We start from the raw sequence: 26,342 nt of genomic DNA on the forward strand, positions 1-26,342 counted from the left end.
AAAGAGAGACGGGACGGACCGGAGAGCCCTGAGGTAAGGGTTAAGAGACAGGACAGCCAGCAGTGCTGGGCAAAGTGCTGCTGCTTACAGAGCACGGAGGTGACTTCTTGGTGAGGACGCTCAGGAGGACGCTCACGACTTTGTGTGTGACTCTACAGGACTCTTCCTATGATAACGCAATGGGTGGATTTTAGACTTGGTCAGAAGAAGAGGCGAGTGAGAGACAGTGGTGACCTCGTGGGAGAGACCTGCGGAGAATGAGCGAAGCGTATGAGCTGATAGCACTACACATCACTGGCGGACCCACCAGACTGCGCTGCCGTCTACAGGCGTCTACCACCTGTGAAGGAGACTCCAGCGTCCGTGAATGATGACACATGTCGGCTTCCTCATGTATTTCTCCAACATATTACTCCCCCAACACTTGAGACAACGCTGAAGACCTCTGGAAACTTCACATGTGCCAAAGACAGCGTCCATCTTATGTGCCAAAAAGTAAGCAGAGGTACCGGTATTATGTAACCTGAGGTTATGGCACTAGTGTCAGAGGAGGCAGCAGAGTAAGGACAGGAAGGGGAGCGAGCACAATGTTAGGAGCCGCGCAGGAAAGGCAGCAAAACCAGGACTGCCCAGAAGAGGGCAAATGGATCAGGCGTTAACGAGGAGAAAGCAGGACAAGAAAGGAGAGTGTATGGAGTAGTGAGTATGGGACCTAGAGAAGAGTCAGCAGGACTGGGTCAGAGACAAAAGATCTACAGAGCCGAGAAGAGAGAACAAAATATCATACAGTGCTGCCATAAACCAGTTGCTGGTAGCCACTGATTCTGTCTGACCATCGTCATAAAATTATATGCAAACGATCTTTGTCATCAGCTGAGGTCAGGCTTGTGTCTGCTAAAGAAGTAGCCAGAGACGGTGAAATATTTCCACTGTCGCCACCCTGAAACTAGACGTGTATGTCATAATTGTCTGATTACAGCCCGCCTAGCATATTACATTTTACTCTTTTTCAATATATGCTTTTCTACCAGTTTAGTCTGGCTTGTTGCTGGTGCTATAAGTGTCCACATGATCAGACGTATGATTTATTGGTGGTCTTCTGGCCCATTATAATCCCACATTCATAGCTAGCTTTAAGGCCCATGGGAATGCAAAGTGAAGATGGTATAGAAATTCATAGTAGAATGCGGGGTGGAGAGGAGGGGGCGCGGCGAGAGCAGAGTGGAGAGGAGGGGGCGCGGCGAGAGCAGAGTGGAGAGGAGGGGGCGCGGCGAGAGCAGAGTGGAGAGGAGGGGGCCTAGCGAGAGCAGAGTGGAGAGGAGGGGGCCTAGCGAGAGCAGAGTGGAGAGGAGGGGGCGCGGCGAGAGCAGAGTGGAGAGGAGGGGGCGCGGCGAGAGCAGAGTGGAGAGGAGGGGGCGCGGCGAGAGCAGAGTGGAGAGGAGGGGGCGCGGCGAGAGCAGAGTGGAGAGGAGGGGGCGCGGCGAGAGCAGAGTGGAGAGGAGGGGGCGCGGCGAGAGCAGAGTGGAGAGGAGGGGGCGCGGCGAGAGCAGAGTGGAGAGGAGGGGGCGCGGCGAGAGCAGAGTGGAGAGGAGGGGGCGCGGCGAGATCGTAGTGGAGAGGAGGGGGCCCGGCGAGATCGTAGTGGAGAGGAGGGGGCCCGGCGAGATCGTAGTGAAGAGGAGGGGGCCTATCGAGATCGGAGTGAAGAGGAGGGGGCCTATCGAGATCGGAGTGAAGAGGAGGGGGCCTATCGAGATCGGAGTGAAGAGGAGGGGGCCTATCGAGATCGGAGTGAAGAGGAGGGGGCCTATCGAGATCGGAGTGAAGAGGAGGGGGCCTATCGAGATCGGAGTGAAGAGGAGGGGGCCTATCGAGATCGGAGTGAAGAGGAGGGGGCCTATCGAGATCGGAGTGAAGAGGAGGGGGCCTATCGAGATCGGAGTGAAGAGGAGGGGGCCTATCGAGATCGGAGTGAAGAGGAGGGGGCCTACATATTCTTGTACATAGGGGGCAGTATTATAGTAGTTATATTCTTGTACATAGGGGTCAGTATTATAGTAGTTATATTCTTGTACATAGGGGGCAGTATTATAGTAGTTATATTCTTGTACATAGGGGGCAGTATTATAGTAGTTATATTCTTGTACATAGGAGCAGTATTATAGTAGTTATTTTCTTGTATATAGGGGGCAGTATTATAGTATTTATATTCTTGTATATAGGGGTCAGTATTATAGTAGTTATATTCTTGTACATAGGGGGCAGTATTATAGTAGTTATATTCTTGTACATAGGAGCAGTATTATAGTAGTTATATTCTTGTACATAGGAGCAGTATTATAGTAGTTATATTCTTGTATATAGGGGGGCAGTATTATAGTAGTTATATTCTTGTACATAGGGACAGTATTATAGTGGTTATATTCTTGTACATAGGAGCAGTATTATAGTAGTTATTTTCTTGTACATAGGGGCAGTATTATAGTGGTTATATTCTTGTACATAGGAGCAGTATTATAGTAGTTATATTCTTGTACATAGGAGTATTATAGTAGTTATTTTCTTGTACATAGGGGCAGTATTATAGTGGTTATATTCTTGTACATAGGAGCAGTATTATAGTAGTTATATTCTTGTACATAGGAGTATTATAGTAGATATATTCTTGTACATAGGAGCAGTATTATAGTAGTTATATTCTTGTACATAGGGGCAGTATTATAGTAGTTATTTTCTTGTACATAGGGGCAGTATTACAGTAGTTATATTCTTGTACATAGGAGCAGTATTATAGTAGTTATATTCTTGTATATAGGGGGCAGTATTATAGTAGTTATTTTCTTGTACATAGGGGCAGTATTATAGTAGTTATATTCTTGTACATAGGAGCAGTATTATAGTAGTTATATTCTTGTACATAGGAGCAGTATTATAGTAGTTATATTCTTGTACATAGGAGCAGTATTATAGTAGTTATATTCTTGTACATAGGAGCAGTATTATAGTAGTTATTTTCTTGTACATAGGGGCAGTATTATAGTGGTTATATTCTTGTACATAGGAGCAGTATTATAGTAGTTATATTCTTGTACATAGGAGTATTATAGTAGTTATTTTCTTGTACATAGGGGCAGTATTATAGTGGTTATATTCTTGTACATAGGAGCAGTATTATAGTAGTTATATTCTTGTACATAGGAGTATTATAGTAGATATATTCTTGTACATAGGAGCAGTATTATAGTAGTTATATTCTTGTACATAGGGGCAGTATTATAGTAGTTATTTTCTTGTACATAGGGGCAGTATTACAGTAGTTATATTCTTGTACATAGGAGCAGTATTATAGTAGTTATATTCTTGTATATAGGGGGCAGTATTATAGTAGTTATTTTCTTGTACATAGGGGCAGTATTATAGTAGTTATATTCTTGTACATAGGAGCAGTATTATAGTAGTTATATTCTTGTACATAGGAGCAGTATTATAGTAGTTATATTCTTGTACATAGGAGCAGTATTATAGTAGTTATTTTCTTGTACATAGGGGCAGTATTATAGTGGTTATATTCTTGTACATAGGAGCAGTATTATAGTAGTTATATTCTTGTACATAGGAGTATTATAGTAGATATATTCTTGTACATAGGAGCAGTATTATAGTAGTTATTTTCTTGTACATAGGGGCAGTATTATAGTAGTTATATTCTTGTACATAGGGGCAGTATTATAGTAGTTATATTCTTGTATATAGGAGCAGTATTATAGTAGTTATATTCTTGTACATAGGAGCAGTATTATAGTAGTTATATTCTTGTACATAGGGGCAGTATTATAGTAGTTATATTCTTGTATATAGGGGTCAGTATTATAGTAGTTATATTCTTGTACATAGGGGGCAGTATTATAGTAGTTATATTCTTGTACATAGGGGCAGTATTATAGTAGTTATATTCTTGTACATAGGAGCAGTATTATAGTAGTTATATTCTTGTATATAGGGGTCAGTATTATAGTAGTTATATTCTTGTACATAGGAGCAGTATTATAGTAGTTATATTCTTGTATATAGGGGGGCAGTATTATAGTAGTTATATTCTTGTACATAGGGGCAGTATTATAGTGGTTATATTCTTGTACATAGGAGCAGTATTATAGTAGTTATATTCTTGTACATAGGAGCAGTATTATAGTAGTTATTTTCTTGTACATAGGGGCAGTATTATAGTGGTTATATTCTTGTACATAGGAGCAGTATTATAGTAGTTATATTCTTGTACATAGGAGTATTATAGTAGTTATTTTCTTGTACATAGGGGCAGTATTATAGTGGTTATATTCTTGTACATAGGAGCAGTATTATAGTAGTTATATTCTTGTACATAGGAGTATTATAGTAGATATATTCTTGTACATAGGAGCAGTATTATAGTAGATATATTCTTGTACATAGGAGCAGTATTATAGTAGTTATTTTCTTGTACATGGGGAGCAGTATTATAGTAGTTATATTCTTGTACATAGGAGCAGTATTATAGTAGTTATATTCTTGTACATAGGAGCAGTATTATAGTAGTTATATTCTTGTACATAGGGGCAGTATTATAGTGGTTATATTCTTGTACATAGGAGCAGTATTATAGTAGTTATATTCTTGTACATAGGAGTATTATAGTAGTTATTTTCTTGTACATAGGGGCAGTATTATAGTGGTTATATTCTTGTACATAGGAGCAGTATTATAGTAGTTATATTCTTGTACATAGGAGTATTATAGTAGATATATTCTTGTACATAGGAGCAGTATTATAGTAGATATATTCTTGTACATAGGAGCAGTATTATAGTAGTTATTTTCTTGTACATGGGGAGCAGTATTATAGTAGTTATATTCTTGTACATAGGAGCAGTATTATAGTAGTTATATTCTTGTACATAGGAGCAGTATTATAGTAGTTATATTCTTGTACATAGGAGTATTATAGTAGTTATATTCTTGTACATAGGGGCAGTATTATAGTGGTTATATTCTTGTACATAGGAGTATTATAGTAGATATATTCTTGTACATAGGAGCAGTATTATAGTAGTTATTTTCTTGTACATGGGGAGCAGTATTATAGTAGTTATATTCTTGTACATAGGAGCAGTATTATAGTAGTTATATTCTTGTACATAGGAGCAGTATTATAGTAGTTATATTCTTGTACATAGGAGTATTATAGTAGTTATTTTCTTGTACATAGGAGTATTATAGTAGTTATATTCTTGTACATAGGAGCAGTATTATAGTAGTTATTTTCTTGTACATGGGGAGCAGTATTATAGTAGTTATTTTCTTGTACATGGGGAGCAGTATTATAGTAGTTATTTTCTTGTACATAGGGGCAGTATTATAGTGGTTATATTCTTGTACATAGGAGCAGTATTATAGTAGTTATATTCTTGTACATAGGAGCAGTATTATAGTAGTTATATTCTTGTACATAGGAGTATTATAGTAGTTATTTTCTTGTACATAGGGGCAGTATTATAGTGGTTATATTCTTGTACATAGGAGCAGTATTATAGTAGTTATATTCTTGTACATAGGAGTATTATAGTAGTTATTTTCTTGTACATAGGGGCAGTATTATAGTGGTTATATTCTTGTACATAGGAGCAGTATTATAGTAGTTATATTCTTGTACATAGGAGTATTATAGTAGATATATTCTTGTACATAGGAGCAGTATTATAGTAGTTATTTTCTTGTACATAGGAGCAGTATTATAGTAGTTATTTTCTTGTACATGGGGAGCAGTATTATAGTAGTTATTTTCTTGTACATAGGGGCAGTATTATAGTAGTTATATTCTTGTATATAGGAGCAGTATTATAGTAGTTATATTCTTGTACATAGGAGCAGTATTATAGTAGTTATATTCTTGTATATAGGGGCAGTATTACAGTAGTTATATTCTTGTACATAGGAGTATTATAGTAGATATATTCTTGTACATAGGAGCAGTATTATAGTAGTTATATTCTTGTACATAGGGGCAGTATTATAGTAGTTATTTTCTTGTACATAGGGGCAGTATTACAGTAGTTATATTCTTGTACATAGGAGCAGTATTATAGTAGTTATATTCTTGTACATAGGAGCAGTATTATAGTAGTTATATTCTTGTACATAGGAGCAGTATTATAGTAGTTATATTCTTGTACATAGGGGCAGTATTATAGTAGTTATTTTCTTGTACATAGGGGCAGTATTACAGTAGTTATATTCTTGTACATAGGAGCAGTATTATAGTAGTTATATTCTTGTATATAGGGGGCAGTATTATAGTAGTTATTTTCTTGTACATAGGGGCAGTATTATAGTAGTTATTTTCTTGTACATAGGAGCAGTATTATAGTAGTTATATTCTTGTACATAGGAGTATTATAGTAGTTATTTTCTTGTACATAGGGGCAGTATTACAGTAGTTATATTCTTGTACATAGGAGCAGTATTATAGTAGTTATATTCTTGTATATAGGGGGCAGTATTATAGTAGTTATTTTCTTGTACATAGGGGCAGTATTATAGTAGTTATTTTCTTGTACATAGGAGCAGTATTATAGTAGTTATATTCTTGTACATAGGAGTATTATAGTAGTTATTTTCTTGTACATAGGGGCAGTATTATAGTGGTTATATTCTTGTACATAGGAGCAGTATTATAGTAGTTATATTCTTGTACATAGGAGTATTATAGTAGTTATTTTCTTGTACATAGGGGCAGTATTATAGTGGTTATATTCTTGTACATAGGAGCAGTATTATAGTAGTTATATTCTTGTACATAGGAGTATTATAGTAGATATATTCTTGTACATAGGAGCAGTATTATAGTAGTTATATTCTTGTACATAGGGGCAGTATTATAGTAGTTATTTTCTTGTACATAGGGGCAGTATTACAGTAGTTATATTCTTGTACATAGGAGCAGTATTATAGTAGTTATATTCTTGTATATAGGGGGCAGTATTATAGTAGTTATTTTCTTGTACATAGGGGCAGTATTATAGTAGTTATATTCTTGTACATAGGAGCAGTATTATAGTAGTTATATTCTTGTACATAGGAGCAGTATTATAGTAGTTATATTCTTGTACATAGGAGCAGTATTATAGTAGTTATATTCTTGTACATAGGAGCAGTATTATAGTAGTTATTTTCTTGTACATAGGGGCAGTATTATAGTGGTTATATTCTTGTACATAGGAGCAGTATTATAGTAGTTATATTCTTGTACATAGGAGTATTATAGTAGATATATTCTTGTACATAGGAGCAGTATTATAGTAGTTATTTTCTTGTACATAGGGGCAGTATTATAGTAGTTATATTCTTGTATATAGGAGCAGTATTATAGTAGTTATATTCTTGTACATAGGAGCAGTATTATAGTAGTTATATTCTTGTACATAGGGGCAGTATTATAGTAGTTATATTCTTGTATATAGGGGTCAGTATTATAGTAGTTATATTCTTGTACATAGGGGGCAGTATTATAGTAGTTATATTCTTGTACATAGGGGCAGTATTATAGTAGTTATATTCTTGTACATAGGAGCAGTATTATAGTAGTTATATTCTTGTATATAGGGGTCAGTATTATAGTAGTTATATTCTTGTACATAGGAGCAGTATTATAGTAGTTATATTCTTGTATATAGGGGGGCAGTATTATAGTAGTTATATTCTTGTACATAGGGGCAGTATTATAGTGGTTATATTCTTGTACATAGGAGCAGTATTATAGTAGTTATATTCTTGTACATAGGAGCAGTATTATAGTAGTTATTTTCTTGTACATAGGGGCAGTATTATAGTAGTTATATTCTTGTACATAGGAGTATTATAGTAGTTATTTCTTGTACATAGGGGCATTATTATAGTAGTTATATTCTTGTACTATAGGAGCAGTATTATAGTAGGTTATATTCTTGTACATAGGAGTATTATAGTAGATATATCTTGTACATAGGAGCAGTATTTAGTAGTTATATTCTTGTACATAGGAGTATTATTTGAAGTAGATAGATAGGATATTGTACATAGGAGCAGTATTATAGTAGTTATATTCTTGTACATAGGAGTATTATAGTAGATATATTCTTGTACATAGGAGCAGTATTATAGTAGATATATTCTTGTACATAGGAGCAGTATTATAGTAGTTATTTTCTTGTACATGGGGAGCAGTATTATAGTAGTTATATTCTTGTACATAGGAGCAGTATTATAGTAGTTATATTCTTGTACATAGGAGCAGTATTATAGTAGTTATATTCTTGTACATAGGGGCAGTATTATAGTGGTTATATTCTTGTACATAGGAGCAGTATTATAGTAGTTATATTCTTGTACATAGGAGTATTATAGTAGTTATTTTCTTGTACATAGGGGCAGTATTATAGTGGTTATATTCTTGTACATAGGAGCAGTATTATAGTAGTTATATTCTTGTACATAGGAGTATTATAGTAGATATATTCTTGTACATAGGAGCAGTATTATAGTAGATATATTCTTGTACATAGGAGCAGTATTATAGTAGTTATTTTCTTGTACATGGGGAGCAGTATTATAGTAGTTATATTCTTGTACATAGGAGCAGTATTATAGTAGTTATATTCTTGTACATAGGAGTATTATAGTAGTTATTTTCTTGTACATAGGAGTATTATAGTAGATATATTCTTGTACATAGGAGCAGTATTATAGTAGTTATATTCTTGTACATAGGAGCAGTATTATAGTAGTTATATTCTTGTACATAGGAGCAGTATTATAGTAGTTATATTCTTGTACATAGGAGTATTATAGTAGTTATTTTCTTGTACATAGGAGTATTATAGTAGTTATATTCTTGTACATAGGAGCAGTATTATAGTAGTTATTTTCTTGTACATGGGGAGCAGTATTATAGTAGTTATTTTCTTGTACATGGGGAGCAGTATTATAGTAGTTATTTTCTTGTACATAGGGGCAGTATTATAGTGGTTATATTCTTGTACATAGGAGCAGTATTATAGTAGTTATATTCTTGTACATAGGAGTATTATAGTAGATATATTCTTGTACATAGGAGCAGTATTATAGTAGTTATTTTCTTGTACATAGGAGCAGTATTATAGTAGTTATTTTCTTGTACATGGGGAGCAGTATTATAGTAGTTATTTTCTTGTACATAGGGGCAGTATTATAGTAGTTATATTCTTGTATATAGGAGCAGTATTATAGTAGTTATATTCTTGTACATAGGAGCAGTATTATAGTAGTTATATTCTTGTATATAGGGGCAGTATTACAGTAGTTATATTCTTGTATATAGGGGTCAGTATTATAGTAGTTATATTCTTGTACATAGGGGGCAGTATTATAGTAGTTATATTCTTGTACATAGGAGCAGTATTATAGTAGTTATATTCTTGTATATAGGGGGGCAGTATTATAGTAGTTATATTCTTGTATATAGGGGTCAGTATTATAGTAGTTATATTCTTGTACATAGGGGGCAGTATTATAGTAGTTATATTCTTGTACATAGGGGCAGTATTATAGTAGTTATATTCTTGTACATAGGGGGCAGTATTATAGTAGTTATATTCTTGTACATAGGGGCAGTATTATAGTAGTTATATTCTTGTACATAGGGAGCAGTATTATAGTAGTTATTTTCTTGTGCATAGGGGCCAGTATTATAGTAGTTATATTCTTGTACATAGGGGTCAGTATTATAGTAGTTATATTCTTGTACATAGGAGCAGTATTATAGTAGTTATATTCTTGTACATAGGGGTCAGTATTATAGTAGTTATATTCTTGTACATAGGAGCAGTATTAGAGTAGTTATATTCTTGTACATAGGGGCAGTATTATACTAGTTATATTCTTGTACATAGGAGCAGTATTATAGTAGTTATATTCTTGTACATAGGGAGCAGCATTATAGTAGTTATATTCTTGTACATAGAGGGCAGCATTATAGTAGTTATATTCTTGTACATAGGGGGCAGTATTATAGTAGTTATATTCTTGTACATAGGGGGCAGTATTATAGTAGCTATATTCTTGTACATAGGAGCAGTATTATAGTAGTTATATTCTTGTACATAGGGGGCAGTATTATAGTAGTTATATTCTTGTACATAGGGGCAGTATTATAGTAGTTATATTCTTGTACATAGGGAGCAGTATTATAGTAGTTATTTTCTTGTGCATAGGGGGCAGTATTATAGTAGTTATATTCTTGTACATAGGGGGCAGTATTATAGTAGTTATATTCTTGTACATAGGGGGCAGTATTATAGTAGTTATATTCTTGTACATAGGGGCAGTATTATAGTAGTTATATTCTTGTACATAGGGGCAGTATTATAGTAGTTATATTCTTGTACATAGGGGCAGTATTATAGTAGTTATATTCTTGTACATAGGAGCAGTATTATAGTAGTTATATTCTTGTACATAGGGGGCAGTATTATAGTAGCTATATTCTTGTACATAGGAGCAGTATTATAGTAGTTATATTCTTGTACATAGGGGCAGTATTATAGTAGTTATATTCTTGTACATAGGGGCAGTATTATAGTAGTTATATTCTTGTACATAGGAGCAGTATTATAGTAGTTATATTCTTGTACATAGGGGGCAGTATTATAGTGTTTATATTCTTGTACATAGGGGCAGTATTATAGTAGTTATATTCTTGTACATAGGGGCAGTATTATAGTAGTTATATTCTTGTACATAGGGGCAGTATTATAGTAGTTATATTCTTGTACATAGGAGCAGTATTATAGTAGTTATATTCTTGTACATAGGGGCAGTATTATACTAGTTATATTCTTGTACATAGGAGCAGTATTATAGTAGTTATATTCTTGTACATAGGGAGCAGCATTATAGTAGTTATATTCTTGTACATAGAGGGCAGCATTATAGTAGTTATATTCTTGTACATAGGGGGCAGTATTATAGTAGTTATATTCTTGTACATAGGGGGCAGTATTATAGTAGCTATATTCTTGTACATAGGAGCAGTATTATAGTAGTTATATTCTTGTACATAGGGGGCAGTATTATAGTAGTTATATTCTTGTACATAGGGGCAGTATTATAGTAGTTATATTCTTGTGCATAGGGAGCAGTATTATAGTAGTTATTTTCTTGTCCATAGGGGGCAGTATTATAGTAGTTATATTCTTGTACATAGGGGGCAGTATTATAGTAGTTATATTCTTGTACATAGGGGGCAGTATTATAGTAGTTATATTCTTGTACATAGGGGGCAGTATTATAGTAGTTATATTCTTGTACATAGGGGCAGTATTATAGTAGTTATATTCTTGTACATAGGGGCAGTATTATAGTAGTTATATTCTTGTACATAGGAGCAGTATTATAGTAGTTATATTCTTGTACATGGGGGCAGTATTATAGTAGCTATATTCTTGTACATAGGAGCAGTATTATAGTAGTTATATTCTTGTACATAGGGGCAGTATTATAGTAGTTATATTCTTGTACATAGGAGCAGTATTATAGTAGTTATATTCTTGTACATAGGGGGCAGTATTATAGTGTTTATATTCTTGTACATAGGGGCAGTATTATAGTAGTTATATTCTTGTACATAGGGGGCAGTATTATAGTAGTTATATTCTTGTACATAGGAGCAGTATTATAGTAGTTATATTCTTGTACATAGGAGCAGTATTATAGTAGTTATATTCTTGTACATAGGGGACAGTATTATAGTAGTTATATTCTTGTACATAGGGGACAGTATTATAGTAGTTATTTTCTTGTACATAGGGTGCAGTGTTATAGTAGTTATATTCCTGTACATAGGGAGCAGTATTATAGTAGTTATATTCTTGTACATAGGAGCAGTATTATAGTAGTTATTTTCTTGTACATAGGGTGCAGTATTATAGTAGTTATATTCTTGTACATAGGAGCAGTATTATAGTAGTTATATTCTTGTACATAGGAGCAGTATTATAGTAGTTATATTCTTGTATATAGGGGCAGTATTATAGTAGTTATATTCTTGTATATAGGGGCAGTATTATAGTAGTTATATTCTTGTACATAGGGGGCAGTATTATAGTAGTTATATTCTTGTACATAGGAGCAGTATTATAGTAGTTATATTCTTGTACATAGTAGCAGTATTATAGCAGTTATATTCTTATACATAGGGGCAGTATTATAGTAGTTATATTCTTGTACATAGGGAGCAGTATTATAGTAGTTATATTCTTGTACATAGGGGGCAGTATTATAGTAGTTATATTCTTGTACATGGGAGCAGTATTATAGTAGTTATATTCTTGTACATAGGGGCAGTATTATAGTAGTTATATTCTTGTACATAGGGGCAGTATTATAGTAGTTATATTCTTGTACATAGGGAGCAGTATTATAGCAGTTATATTCTTATACATAGGAGCAGTATTATAGTAGTTATATTCTTGTACATAGGAGCAGTATTATAGTAGTTATATTCTTGTACATAGGAGCAGTATTATAGTAGTTATATTCTTGTACATAGGAGCAGTATTATAGTAGTTATTTTCTTGTACATAGGGGCAGTATTGTATTTTTGTTCCAATACCTCTTCAACGTTCTTGCCCTCTGTAGTGGTACTTCACACGTATGTGATAATTAGGACATTGTATGAGTAAATGACTGGGTCGCGGTCCTGCATACCTGTCCGTCCTGTCTTGTGGATGATTACGAACTCTGTAAAGTGGAGCATGTAAATCATTCCTTATAATTATCCTCCCAGGCAATGAGCCTGATCAGAGTGTGATTACCTTAATTTCTGCGCCCTCTAATGCCCCCTGGTGGAGGGGCTTTTTCATTCCTCTCCGTACTCTTTATTGTATGTGTCTGTGACTAGTTAGGTCTTACAACAACCAGTTTCTTTACACAATGCAGCACATTTAGGGCCACAGACAGCAAGATCTTGCAGCAGCACAGAGTGTTTTAGAAAAATATATTTTTTTTTTTACTTTTGGGATGTCCAAATGTGAAAGTTCTGTCATTGGAGCAGGTTGGATCCACTCGGCTGGTCGAGAGTTATAGCAGTAAGCAATCAGCTATCTGGATGCCGTATGTTTTCCATAGAGAGTAGGGAGGATAATGTGATGAGCGCGGGGAAATGAACCCCTGGCCTCTGCTCTCCAGTGTTTTATAGGTATGCTGTGCGTCTGTTTGGGGTGACGAGATTTAGCCAGAAACGTGGGGATGGCGTTCCTGCTCACCAGTGGCAGACAAGATCCACCTTGGGAGAGGCGAGAGCTGCAAACGCAGGATTCTCCTGATCGAGGTCAGGGAGAAATGCTGAGATGTCAGGAGACCCAGGAGTTTGTCCGCGTTCCTGCTCACCAATGGCAGACAGGATCCACATTGGAAGAGGCGAGAGCGGCAAACACAGGATTCTCCTGATGGAGGTTAGGGAGAAATGCTGAGATGTCAGGAGACCCAGGAGTTTGTCCGCGTTCGTGCTCATCAGTGGCATACAGGATCCATGTTGGAAGAGGCGAGAGCGGCAAACGCAGGATTCTTCTGATGGAGGTCAGGGAGAAATGCTGAGACGTCAGGAGACCCAGGAGTTTGTCCGCGTTCGTGCTCACCAGTGGCATACAGGATCCATGTTGGAAGAGGTGAGACTGGCAAACGCAGGATTCTCCTGATGGAGGTCCGGGAGAAATGCTGAGATGTCAGGAGACCCAGGAGTTTGTCCGTGTTCGTGCTCACCAGTGGCATACAGGATCCACCTGGGAAGAGGCGAGAGCGGCAAACGCAGGATTCTCCTGATGGAGGTCAGGGAGAAATGCGGAGACCCCAGGAGACCCAGGAGTTTGTCCACGTTCCTGCTCACCAATGGCAGACAGGATCCACCTGGGGAGAGGCGAGAGCGGCAAACGCAGGATTCTCCTGATGGAGGTCAGGGAGAAATGCTGAGATGTCAGGAGACCCAGGAGTTTGTCCGCGTTCGTCCTCACCAGTGGCATACAGGATCCACCTGGGGAGAGGCGAGAGCGGCAAACGCAGGATTCTCCTGATGGAGGTCAGGGAGAAATGCGGAGACCCCAGGAGTTTGTCCGCGTTCCTGCTCACCAATGGCAGACAGGATCCACATTGGAAGAGGCGAGAGCAGCAAACGCAGGATTCTTCTGATGGAGGTTCGGGAGAAATGCTGAGACGTCAGGAGACCCAGGAGTCTGTCCGCGTTCCTGCTCACCAGTGGCAGACAGGATCCACCTGGGGAGAGGCGAGAGCGGCAAACGCAGGATTCTCCTGATGGAGGTCAGGGAGAAATGCTGAGACGTCAGAAGACCCAGGAGTTTGTCCACGTTCGTGCTCACCAGTGGCATACAGGATCCATCTGGGGAGAGGCGAGAGCGGCAAACGCAGGATTCTCCTGATGGAGGTCAGGGAGAAATGCGGAGACCCCAGGAGACCCAGGAGTTTGTCCGCGTTCCTGCTCACCAATGGCAGACAGGATCCACATTGGAAGAGGCGAGAGCGGCAAACGCAGGATTCTCCTGATGGAGGTCAGGGAGAAATGCTGAGATGTCAGGAGACCCAGGAGTCTGTCCGCGTTCCTGCTCACCAGCGGCAGACAGGATCCACCTGGGGAGAGGTGAGACCGGCAAACGCAGGATTCTCCTGATGGTGGTCCGGGAGAAATTCGGAGACGTCAGGAGACCCAGGAGTTAGTCTGCGTTCGTGCTCACCAGTGGCAGACAGGATCCACCTTGGGAGAGGCGAGAGCAGCAAACGCAGGATTCTCCTGATGGAGGTCAGTGAGAAATGCTGAGACGTCAGGAGACCCAGGAGTCTGTCCGCGTTCCTGCTCACCAGTGGCAGACAGGATCCTCCTGGGGAGAGGCGAGAGTGGCAAACGCAGGATTCTCCTGATGGAGGTCAGGGAGAAATGCTGAGACGTCAGGAGACCCAGGAGTTTGTACGCGTTCGTGCTCACCAGTGGCATACAGGATCCACGTTGGAAGAGGTGAGACCGGCAAACGCAGGATTCTCCTGATGGTGGTCCGGGAGAAATTCGGAGACGTCAGGAGACCCAGGAGTTAGTCTGCGTTCGTGCTCACCAGTGGCAGACAGGATCCACCTTGGGAGAGGCGAGAGCAGCAAACGCAGGATTCTCCTGATGGAGGTCAGGGAGAAATGCTGAGACGTCAGGAGACCCAGGAGTCTGTCCGCGTTCCTGCTCACCAGTGGCAGACAGGATCCTCCTGGGGAGAGGCGAGAGCTGCAAACGCAGGATTCTCCTGATGGAGGTCAGGGAGAAATGCGGAGACGTCAGGAGACCCAGGAGTTTGTCCGAGTTCGTGCTCACCAGTGGCAGACAGGATCCTCCTGGGACCTGGGGAGAGGCGAGAGCGGCAAACGCAGGATTCTCCTGATGGAGGTCAGGAAGAAATGCGGAGACGTCAAGAGACCCAGGAGTTTGTCCGCGTTCGCGCTCACCAGTGGCAGACAGGATCCACCTGGGGAGAGGCGAGAGCGGCAAACGCAGGATTCTCCTGATGGAGGTCAGGGAGAAATGCTGAGACGTCAGGAGACCCAGGAGTCTGTCCGCATCTTTGCCCCTGGTGTCAGCTCTGTAAGTGGGAGACTTGGGGCTCGTTCACACCAGAAGATAATCGTTTAAGCGCTGAACGATGTAATTTTAACTGACGAGGAGCAATCAATGTCAGACAAGTGTATATTCAGGACGTGAATGAAGAGGTTGGATGGCGAGCGCTCTTCTGCTGTGTAACCCTGACCAGTGGGCAGAAATGAAGAGAATTCACTGTCCTGTGCGCCCCGAGTCAGTGTCCGTCTGTTGTCATCGCCCCGCAATCTACCCAGACTGACTTCTGCAGTAGTCGCCTCACAGAGAAGGGAGATTGCTGGTGAGGATGACTTCATGGTGGCCAATGCCAGAGTAACTTGGAGTAGCCAGGCGGCAGGGTGACCATTATAACTGTTGTTCTGGTGCTTTTCTGCCAGTCTAGTGTAGTAGAAACCTTGGGACTAACCAACGTGTACCAGACATGACGTTGTGCTAAGTGCTGAGGCTGACACCGGAGCTCCTTAGTCTTTTACATGGCCGGTGTTCTGCGCAGTCTGTTTCTGAACTCCTCTTATTTATGGCCCCAAAACATATCAAAGATGAGCTGAACTTTTTTTTTATGTGGACATGACTCAAACTATCCATCAGGACAACTGACAATTCTCAGTTAATCCACTGTGCCAACTTTCCCACGGTTAGTTAGGTCTACCAGCTGTAAAAGGCTGAAAACGTTTAATGAAACCCAGTACATGCATTTTAGTAAAAAAAAAAATATCCACTCGAAGGTGTCAGTGTCCTGTAAGCTCAGGGAGAGTGACAGACGCCTGGACACACTCGTGTGGTACCTGCGCCAAAGCCAAGCCAACTGGCAGCTAATTTGCGATGGCGTCCTTGTTTTATTATGATTAAATAACTTTTTATTTGAGCCTGTGATATAGGAGTGGCGGTTGTGCCATGACGCAGCTTCTGGCAGCTCCGTACTGTATCATTATCTGCCAGCGTATAGTACGTTTTTGGATCCAGTTTTCCAGGGTTATTGGCTGTAGTGATGTTACAGGGCAGAAGATGTTTACTCCAATTATGTAAGTGCTGTATGATTAGGGCTTTTGATGACCCTACCCAGCCTATTTTTAGGATCATGTCACCACTCTGCCTCTCTCCAGCCGGCCTCTGGTGCCAGCGCGGCCACCCTGACTCGTTTGTCGGCTTCTCCACTCTCAGCTTTGCTGTTTTTAGTCTCCCCTGGTGCCAGCGCGGCCACCCTGACTCGTTTGTCGGCTTCTCCACTCACAGCTTTGCTGTCTCTAGTCTCCTCTGGTGCCAGCGCGGCCACCTTGACTCGTTTGTCGGCTTCTCCACTCTCAGCTTTGCTGTCTCTAGTCTCCTCTGGTGCCAGCGCGGCCACCCTGACTCGTTTGTCGGCTTCTCCACTCTCAGCTTTGCTGTCTCTAGTCTCCTCTGGTGCCAGCGCGGCCACCCTGACTCGTTTGTCGGCTTCTCCACTCTCAGCTTTGCTGTCTCTAGTCTCCTCTGGTGCCAGCGCGGCCACCCTGACTCGTTTGTCGGCTTCTCCACTCTCAGCTTTGCTGTCTTTAGTCTCCTCTGGTGCCAGCGCGGCCACCCTGACTCGTTTGTCGGCTTCTCCACTCTCAGCTTTGCTGTCTTTAGTCTCCTCTGGTGCCAGCGCGGCCACCTTGACTCGTTTGTCGGCTTCTCCACTCTCGGCTTTGCGGTCTTTAGTCTCCTCTGGTGCCAGCGCGGCCACCTTGACTCGTTTGTCGGCTTCTCCACTCTCGGCTTTGCGGTCTTTAGTCTCCTCTGGTGCCAGCGCGGCCACCTTGACTCGTTTGTCGGCTTCTCCACTCTCGGCTTTGCGGTCTTTAGTCTCCTCTGGTGCCAGCGCGGCCACCCTGACTCGTTTGTCGGCTTCTCCACTCTCAGCTTTGCTGTCTTTAGTCTCCTCTGGTGCCAGCGCGGCCACCTTGACTCGTTTGTCGGCTTCTCCACTCTCGGCTTTGCTGTCTTTAGTCTCCTCTGGTGCCAGCGCGGCCACCCTGACTCGTTTGTCAGCTTCTCCACTCTCAGCTTTGCTGTCTTTAGTCTCCTGTTGGGGAGTGGTCACCTCTGTTAGATGGATTTTATTAATCTATGTCAATTAGGTCTTCTGCTGTTTTTTGTCTCTGTCTGATCCCCTTAACTTTACCCCAGCTATTCTTCCATGTCTCTGCCTAGTGATTCTGTCATTAGTCCTGTCCTCTAGCATTGACCCAGCTCGCTGACCAGGACTACTCGTCCTATTAGTAATTGCCGAATTCCATACAGAACATAGCAGAATAACTGGCCCAACAATAAGGACTTCTTTCAATCGGTGGTTGACCAAAAACAAGGCCTGACCCACTCGGTTCAGGACCTTGCAAAACAGCTATTACATCACGAAGCCCTTGAAGCCTTTGTTGCTGAGCCTAAAAGCTAATCTGACAGGTTGCAGGCTGTTGTCTTGACTTTTCTCTTGCAATTCCAGATCCTATTATGTGGGCAGTAAGATGACCCATGGACTCAGTTCTTCTCTCTTAATCCAGAGCTCTCCACAGGAGACTCCTTCACTCCTCTCTGGGACTCTTGTATGATGATCCCGAGCATCTAACAGTCGCCGAGCATAAGATCGCGTCTGTACACCGAGGGCATTGCGCGATGAAGGAATACATTGCAGAACCTCAGTGATGGGCCACTGATTCTGAGTGGAGTGACTCTGCTCTCCAATACCAGTTCTGTCTTTTGATTCTACAAAACTTGTCTTAGTATGATTTCCACCACCCTGGAATCTGCAATGTTTAGCAATACAGTTGAACCCAAGGTTTTAGGAGTATAGAAAAGAATGCTGCCCAGCCACCGCTACTCCACCCAAGGCACCTATGGAAATAGGGGTCACTCAGTCTGGACACAGACATAGGATCAAGAGAAGAGTTTCATGGGTGTGTTAGAAGTGACAGACAGTCGCCCTGCAGTTGGTTGCAGGAGATCTCTACGTTTAGCATTACAGACATCTTCTTAGATGCTGTCTCTAGGACCCAGCGGCTACCTCCCTCTGGCTAATTAGCTCCCTGGCCTGAGTGTATAAATACCTGGTATGTCTGAGAAGGAGGTGCTGGCGATATTCATTACTACTTGTGAGGCTTTAGCAAGAGCAGTACTTCTTACTCTCTGGAGCTTGAGGACGTGTGGGCATTTGTCTGGAGTCGTCTAAAGCTAAGAAATCCTCCCCTGTTTGTCTACCCTAGTTGTCTATAGAGTTTAGTGGAGATTGACTAGTGCTCTTCTCCTCCCTTCCTTAGCCTTAACTATACGCCAGGGAAAGTCAGGGCGAGGCACGCGTGCAGCGATTGGTGAAGAGCCAATGTAGGGACATTAGTTGAGACATGGTGACACTAGACCAGACTAGGAGGTCTCCATTCCCCCCCTTTCCCTAGAGTCTGGGCTCCCTTTCCCTCTGTGTTGCACGAAGTCTTTCCCACACCCTACGTGACATTGAGACACCTGATATGAGCTTGCCCAAAACTACCTCTGCCGGAAAAATCCTGCCAGCCCCTAAGTAGATCCAAGGATGGCCACCTTGGCACACAGGTGACTTCTGTTTGGTACTGCAAAAATACTTCTACCTGTTTCATTCTTAGGAATCCTTACGTGAAAAATTAGTTTGTATCAAGGCCATTATTTGTTGTGGTTCTGCTGTTCATATTATTGAAGCCTAAGTGATAAGAAATGGTGGCTTGCCTCTGAGTTTGTGTCGGCCGATTAGCTAGTACCATCGACGTCTCACCTCGCACTTCTTTGCACTTGAGTCTTTATCCGCAGCGGAGGCTCGTGGGCGCCATTGTTACAAAAACCTCAGCTGGTAATTGATTGGCATCAGCCTGAGGTGAACTGCAGCAACTTGAATGCCTGAGAAATGTTTTCTATGTCCATTAATAACTCTTTTGTTCCTGCTAATAAATGGCCTGAACTTTTGACTTTACAGATGCATCTTCTGTTGGAATCGGAGTAACGATTTGTCCCACCGCAGGGGGTCTGTGATTGCCCCAGTGACTTTATGCCACATTCCTAGCTCCCTAGGGGTAAACCGCATGTTTCTGGCCCAGAACATCAGGCTGGAAAAGATTATATGGCTGCCTCCCCAGGGTTTATCGGGGCTTCCCAGTCTGTGCCGGGATCTTCTTTTGTCATTCACCCCGATCTCTACAATCTGCTATCGGAGCGCATTGGTTAATTAAAGCGGCCGTCCGGTCTCCAGCTACAAGTCTGCATTCACTGAATGTGGCTATTATTATTATTATTATTATTATGCCTGCTTTTTACAGTGCATACTACCTTACTAAGGTTAGGCACCAGCAGTGGTTGAAGATGGCGTTTGATCTCTTGGTAATATTCTTATTTATGTGATTTCGCTTCTTATCTCATTTTCTTGAAAGTACAAAATACAGAATTGTGTAACCGATCACAAAACCTTGCTTACATGGAGCGTGCACAGCAGCTTAACCCCAGACCACTCAGACAGGCCTGTTTTTCTCTAAATTTTATAGTTCTGTTTAGGCCAGGTTCCCAGAATATGAAGAAAAATTCTCTCTCCTGCAGTTTGGTTCATTGGCGTTCAATTACTTAGCCTATGGTTATCTGTTCCACCACAATCCCAACGAGGAAACTTCTGACTTTGTCCTAGCCAGACTCTGTTCCACCACAATCCCAACGAGGAAACTTCTCACTTTGTCCTAGCCAGACTCTGTTCCACCACAATCCCAACGAGGAAACTTCTCACTTTGTCCTAGCCAGACTCTGTTCCACCACAATCCCAACGAGGAAACTTCTCACTTTGTCCTAGCCAGACTCTGTTCCACCACAATCCCAACGAGGAAACTTCTCACTTTGTCCTAGCCAGACATCCCGGAATAAATGGCAGCAATTTCCTGAAATTTTTGTGACCATCTGTGCTCCGGGAGGTTTTAGGCTTTTGCCTGTGATACATGTTTACATGCTAAAATGGCCAAGATCCTTCCTGACGGTCTTCTTCTCTATCGGTCTGTACCAGGGGGTCCTTCTCACATTCCGCTATATCGACATCTGTTCCTGACCCTAATGAAAACTTCTGGTCACCAGAACGCCCTATCAGGGGTTTGACCGCTGATACACACTGATCGTCATATCCGGTAGATGGATGATACCTTCTGTGCATTCAAGGTTCACAGTGCGACTTCCTGAGTAACTTGATTAGTATATTTTTATTAGTATATTTTTGAGTGTAATTTTGTATGAGCTCCTCTCAAGTGTTGTCATTCGGCCTAATTCAGACGTCCGTTATTTTTTTCTCGCACGTGAAAAACAGACCGATGTTCAGGAGTGTGCTGCGTCAGACTTTTATCAGTCTGTTTTCTAACATCAGTTATTCACTTGTATGTTAAAAAAATTTGAAAAGCTTCTCCTGCCCAATATATTGTTAAAAAATGGCCTCTGCCGTAGAGAAAAATTGTAAAATCCATAAAGACATCTCCGGAGAGAGGGTACATATCACCCTCACATTGAACAAATGGGATTAATTATTACAGGGGAAGTGAGAAAGAGCTGACACTTCAAGTTCCATTGAAGTAGGGACCTCCTGACATGAACATGTAATTATAACAGGTCATCTGCTCTGAGAACCAGACCCCAAGGCTAGGATTCATTTACTTAGAGGCGGATGAGTACAGGGACTTCCTCTGTTCACGGAATTATCTCAGACACTCAGGAGCCAGTGGCCAGTGATGAATATTGGGGTTTTGCATCGATCTGATACTTGTGGGAGATATATTTTCGACGTTGTAGTGAAGGGATGAACATAATGCATTCACTCACATCACTGTAAGGCCGGCCGAACACCTCCAACTTTAATATCAGTCCGATGGATGATTGTATCCAGGCCATGATTCATATCTCTAGAAAGGTAAATTTGTGATGGGAAACATGATGACAATATTTACATCCTGAGACCTCCAGGGGGGAAGATTTCCTGTAAGTTGGGGATCTCATAAACTTCTAAAGACCTCGCACATCCCATGACCAGCCCCCATAAGAGCTCATCAAGGGGAGGTATGTGAGCGTAATCTTGATTTAATAAGAATCAGAGGTTGGGTGTCTGTCATTTGTCAGTTCTGGAAGACAAAGTACTCTGTGGTTCTGGCCATTGCTCTAAGGAGCGCTTCCCTCCGCTAAGCTCCGAGCCATTTCCGTGACAGGTTTAGTACTTTGCTTTCCTTATCCCTTTTAATTTTATGTAAATGTGTGTATATAATATATGCACTGTATATGCAAGACTTTCTTCTGTTCCTACAGCGGAGAATGACACCATGCCGTCTTCATCTGGTATCCAGTCCTGACGATCATGTGGACTGCTTACTCTCATCACACCAGACTTCTTTACCATCATCTGCATGGCTCGGCCATTTCTCCCAATGAGCTTTCTCACCAGAACACGAGGCAAACGGATGACCTCTTCACGCAGACTTTGAGATTTTCTCATAAGCTCCAGTTGTCTAATGGCTTGTTCCATCTTCAACCGGACAAACCGCTTTGTGCGAATACATCGCCAGTGCATGTCACTTAGGATCGCCACCCTCTTCACTGTGACTTCGGTCGTGGACAGGACCACCAGCTGTTTAGCTTCTGAGGTCGAGTACACCTTACAGGCTCCCACGGCCTTCTTAAACTCTTCATGCACTGACTCTCTGGTGCACTCTTCTCTCAAATCTTCGGGTACATCTACGAGGCACTTGTACCAAGACGTTTCTGTCTCACCAGAGGTTTCCAAGCAGTCATCCGGCTCAGGTTGCAGGGACAACTGACTCTCAGCTTCTTCATCCTGTATGCTTCTCCTGAGCCGACTCACAGCTACGACCTCAAGAATTCTCGTATTGACCACTTCTATTTCATACTTATCTTCTATTAACACTTTCTCAGCTCTCCTGAGGTCCACCTTCTCATGGTATAAAGGAGTAAGTGCCACTTGTTTGCCCTTTTCCTTCTCCAAAGAGGCCTCGTTCACTGAGCGGTGCTTTGCCAGGCGACCTTTGAGCTTAACAACTTCTTCCTCTAGCTCAGCTACTCGCCTCTCAGCAGCCCGTCTCTGCAGCTCTTCCTGCTTCAACTGCTCCTTTAACAGTAGAGTTCTCTTAGACCTCTCTGTCTCCAATTCGCCCACTTGGCTCTCAACAGCCAGTCTCTCAAGCTACTCTTGCTTCAAATGGGCTTGTAGCATCTCATTGAGCTCCTTGATCTCGATTCTTACATCCACTGAATCATCCGAGCTCACATTATTCGAGTAGGTATTTGTTTCATACCTCCCATCTCCAGTGGCCAACTCCTGGCCCTGGTCTGTGGCTTCTCCGATAGACTCTTCCATCTTTTTCCACTCAGCTTCCATCTTGCTGATTCTTTCCTTAAGGCACGTCTCTGCCCTCTGGAGATCATCACAGAACGTCTGCAGCTCCTTCACCTGAGCTTCCAGACCTAGGGTCTTTCTGCAGAGATCACCATTTTCATCACGGGTGTCCTTCAGAGTGGTCTCAACCACTTGGCGCATGTGCTCTGCATCCGCCTTATCATCCTCTAGTTTTCTTTTAACCCTGAGGAGATCCTCAGTCTCTCTTAATTTGTTGCAGTTCCCCACTGCGTTCACCATATTTCTTCTTGGAGTCACACAGCTCCCGGTTGAACTGTTCACGCCCAGAAACTTCATCCTGCAGCACCTCCTTCTCAAGTTTTAACTGCAAAACCTGTTCCTTGGTTTTGTGGCTGTCCTCCTTAATTCCCTGGAACATTTCCTTCCATTGGTTAACTTCCTCGTTGCTTTCCTCCAGTTCTCGCTGTAAGTTCCTCACAACCTGGTATATTTTCTGCCGTTCAGACTCCAGGCTCCGCTGGTCTGAGGACACGTTCTCCAGGTTTTCCCATAGTTGCTGCACGTCACTCTGACACTGCTGCCTGATAGGCTCCAGCTCTTGGTCATGACTGGCCGCCTCCTCTTTCAGGGTTGTCAGATCCTGATCCTTCGGTCTCAGTACTGTATTGGAGGTTGCTACTGGCAACGTCACCTCCTCTTCTGCCTCTAAAGGAGGATCCACACTTGAAACAAAGGTACACAGTACTACATTTTCTTTATTTTCACTTGCAGCAAAGACTATAGGAGCAACCTTTTTGTGGCCCTTGCGCCGTCGACGACGAGAGGAGGACTTTCTCTCCTCGTTTAGCTCCTCCTGACTGAACTCTCCTTCTACTTTCAAAGTGTCACCGTCCGCTGCGGGGTCTGTGTCACTCCCCATGGTGTCGTGGACCAACAAGTCACCTTCCACTTTGACGTCAACCCCTTCTACTGGAGCTACCCCGTTATCAACGGTCAAATTTTCATTTTTAGGCGGTACCAACCCACAACCAGTAACAAATTTTGGTTTTCTATACTCTACGCTCTTTTGGAAATCCGCCCCCTTTTTAGACTCCGCCCCCTTTCGGACACCCACACCTGTACAAGAATTTTTACAAAAAAAAATCAACAATAGACTTAGGACTCAGTTCACAACATCTCTTACCACCTCCCCGGGCACTCTGGGACAATACTGGCGCCCCCGGAGAGTCCACAGAATGGTCCACTGCCGCCATTCTATACGGTGCCCACAGCTCCTGCGGTTCCTCCACCATGTCTTGTAGACGTTTCTCACATTCCTGCTGCGGTTTTAACCGGCACTTTAATCGCTCAAAAGCTTCATTTTCTTTTGCTGCTCCGTTCACAGCCATCACGGTACACTATTCACACACACCGCTCTCCCCGGAAAATTTTCATGGCCCCGCCGAGCCACAGCAAACCAGGTTTGAGTGCGACGACAATTTTCATAACCCCTGCCGAGTTACAGCAAGATGCTTGTATCCACACTCGTCGTCCTGTGCCGTTACTCCTAGCAACCGGGCTGCAGTTGCCCCTAGCAACCGGGCTGCAGTTGCCCCTAGCAACCGGGCTGCAGTTGCCCCTAGCAACCGGGCTGCAGTTGCCCGCATTCTCGAACCACATGTAAGGTAGCGCTATTCATCACTCTGGGGGACACTCGCTTCATGGGGTTAATTAAAGCACACCAGCCACGTTTTCTGATAACACGACATCCAGCAGTTTATTACACTTCATAACTGCACATAACAGAGTCCATCTCAGTGGCTCACTGGCATGGTTATACACATAACATCCAGGAGACCTTTCCAATGGCAGACATGCCCGCTTGGCTTTAGATACAGACTTCAGCAAGGTACAACATCAATGTCCATATAAAGAACCATTTTTACCTTTGATGGGTCTTAGCTGCTTCTCTCAGCTCTGTTCTGCCACAGCTGTGGCTTTAAGGCTTCCCAGCCGTGGTCTCCAAGCCACGTGCCTTCCAGGGCTACTGCGTCCCAAACACAGGGATTTAGCCTCTTGCCTCTCCAGGCCTCTCTCTTCCAGCCCCTCCAGGCTAATGGTGTCCCACACACAGGGATCAGGCCTCATGCCTTTCACACCTGTTTCTAAAACTACCAGGCTTTATATATCAGTCTGTGCATACAGGACCTGTGATGATGTCACAGTCATGTGATCAGTCACCTGAGGGGAGGTACATGGTCAGCCACAACACACCCCCTGGACATTTTAGCAATGCAGTAAGGCGCTGCATTACTATATATATATATATATATATATATATATATATATATATATATATATATATATATATATATATATATATATATATATATATATATATATATATATATATATATATATATATATATATATATATATATATATATATATATATATATATATAGTACAGACCAAAAGTTTGGACACACCTTCTCATTTAAAGATTTTTCTGTATTTTCATGACTATGAAAATTGTACATTCACACTGAAGGCATCAAAACTATGAATTAACACATGTGGAATTATATACTTAACAAAAAAGTGTGAAACAACTGAAAATATGTCTTATATTCTAGGTTCTTCAAAGTAGCCACCTTTTGCTTTGATGACTGCTTTGCACACTCTTGGCATTCTCTTGATCAGCTTCAAGAGGTAGTCACCAGAAATGGTTTTCACTTCACAGGTGTGCCCTGTCAGGTTTAATAAGTGGGATTTCTTGCCTTATAAATGGGGTTGGGACCATCAGTTGTGTTGTGCAGAAGTCTGGTGGATACACAGCTGATAGTCCTACTGAATAGACTGTTAGAATTTGTATTATGGCAAGAAAAAAGCAGCTAAGTAAAGAAAAACGAGTGGCCATCATTACTTTAAGAAATGAAGGTCAGTCAGTGCGAAAAATTGGGAAAACTTTGAAAGTGTCTCCAAGTGCAGTTGCAAAAACCATCAAGCGCTACAAAGAAACTGGCTCACATGAAGACCGCCCCAGGAAAGGAAGACCATGAGTCACCTCTGCTTCTGAGGATAAGTTTATCCGAGTCACCAGCCTCAGAAATCACAGGTCAACAGCAGCTCAGATTAGAGACCAAGTCAATGCCACACAGAGTTCTAGCAGCAGACACATCTCTTCAACAACTGTTAAGAGGAGACTTTGTGCAGCAGGCCTTCATGGTAAAATAGCTGCTAGGAAACCACTGCTAAGGACAGGCAACAAGCAGAAGAGACTTGTTTGGGCTAAAGAACACAAGGAAT

At 41.7% G+C, this 26,342-nt stretch overlaps 1 protein-coding gene across 2 annotated transcripts in view; it reads left to right on the top strand.

The window, feature by feature from the left end:
- The window catches only part of GBA2 (glucosylceramidase beta 2), a 287,622-nt gene that overhangs the window by 1,272 nt on the left and 260,008 nt on the right, over positions 1–26,342 (top strand). The window contains exon 2 of one of the 2 annotated variants that reach the window (XM_073684438.1): positions 159–495. The exons of the other annotated variant lie outside the window; for it this stretch is intronic. The gene's annotated coding sequence lies outside the window, so the exon portion shown is untranslated. The remainder of the gene's footprint in view (positions 1–158; positions 496–26,342) is intronic. 2 annotated transcript variants of the gene reach the window in all.

Source organism: Phyllobates terribilis, unplaced genomic scaffold (assembly GCF_046119375.1).
Source record: "Phyllobates terribilis strain yellow unplaced genomic scaffold, ASM4611937v1 Scaffold_1__5_contigs__length_1240528914, whole genome shotgun sequence".
Taxonomy (NCBI): domain Eukaryota; kingdom Metazoa; phylum Chordata; class Amphibia; order Anura; family Dendrobatidae; genus Phyllobates; species Phyllobates terribilis.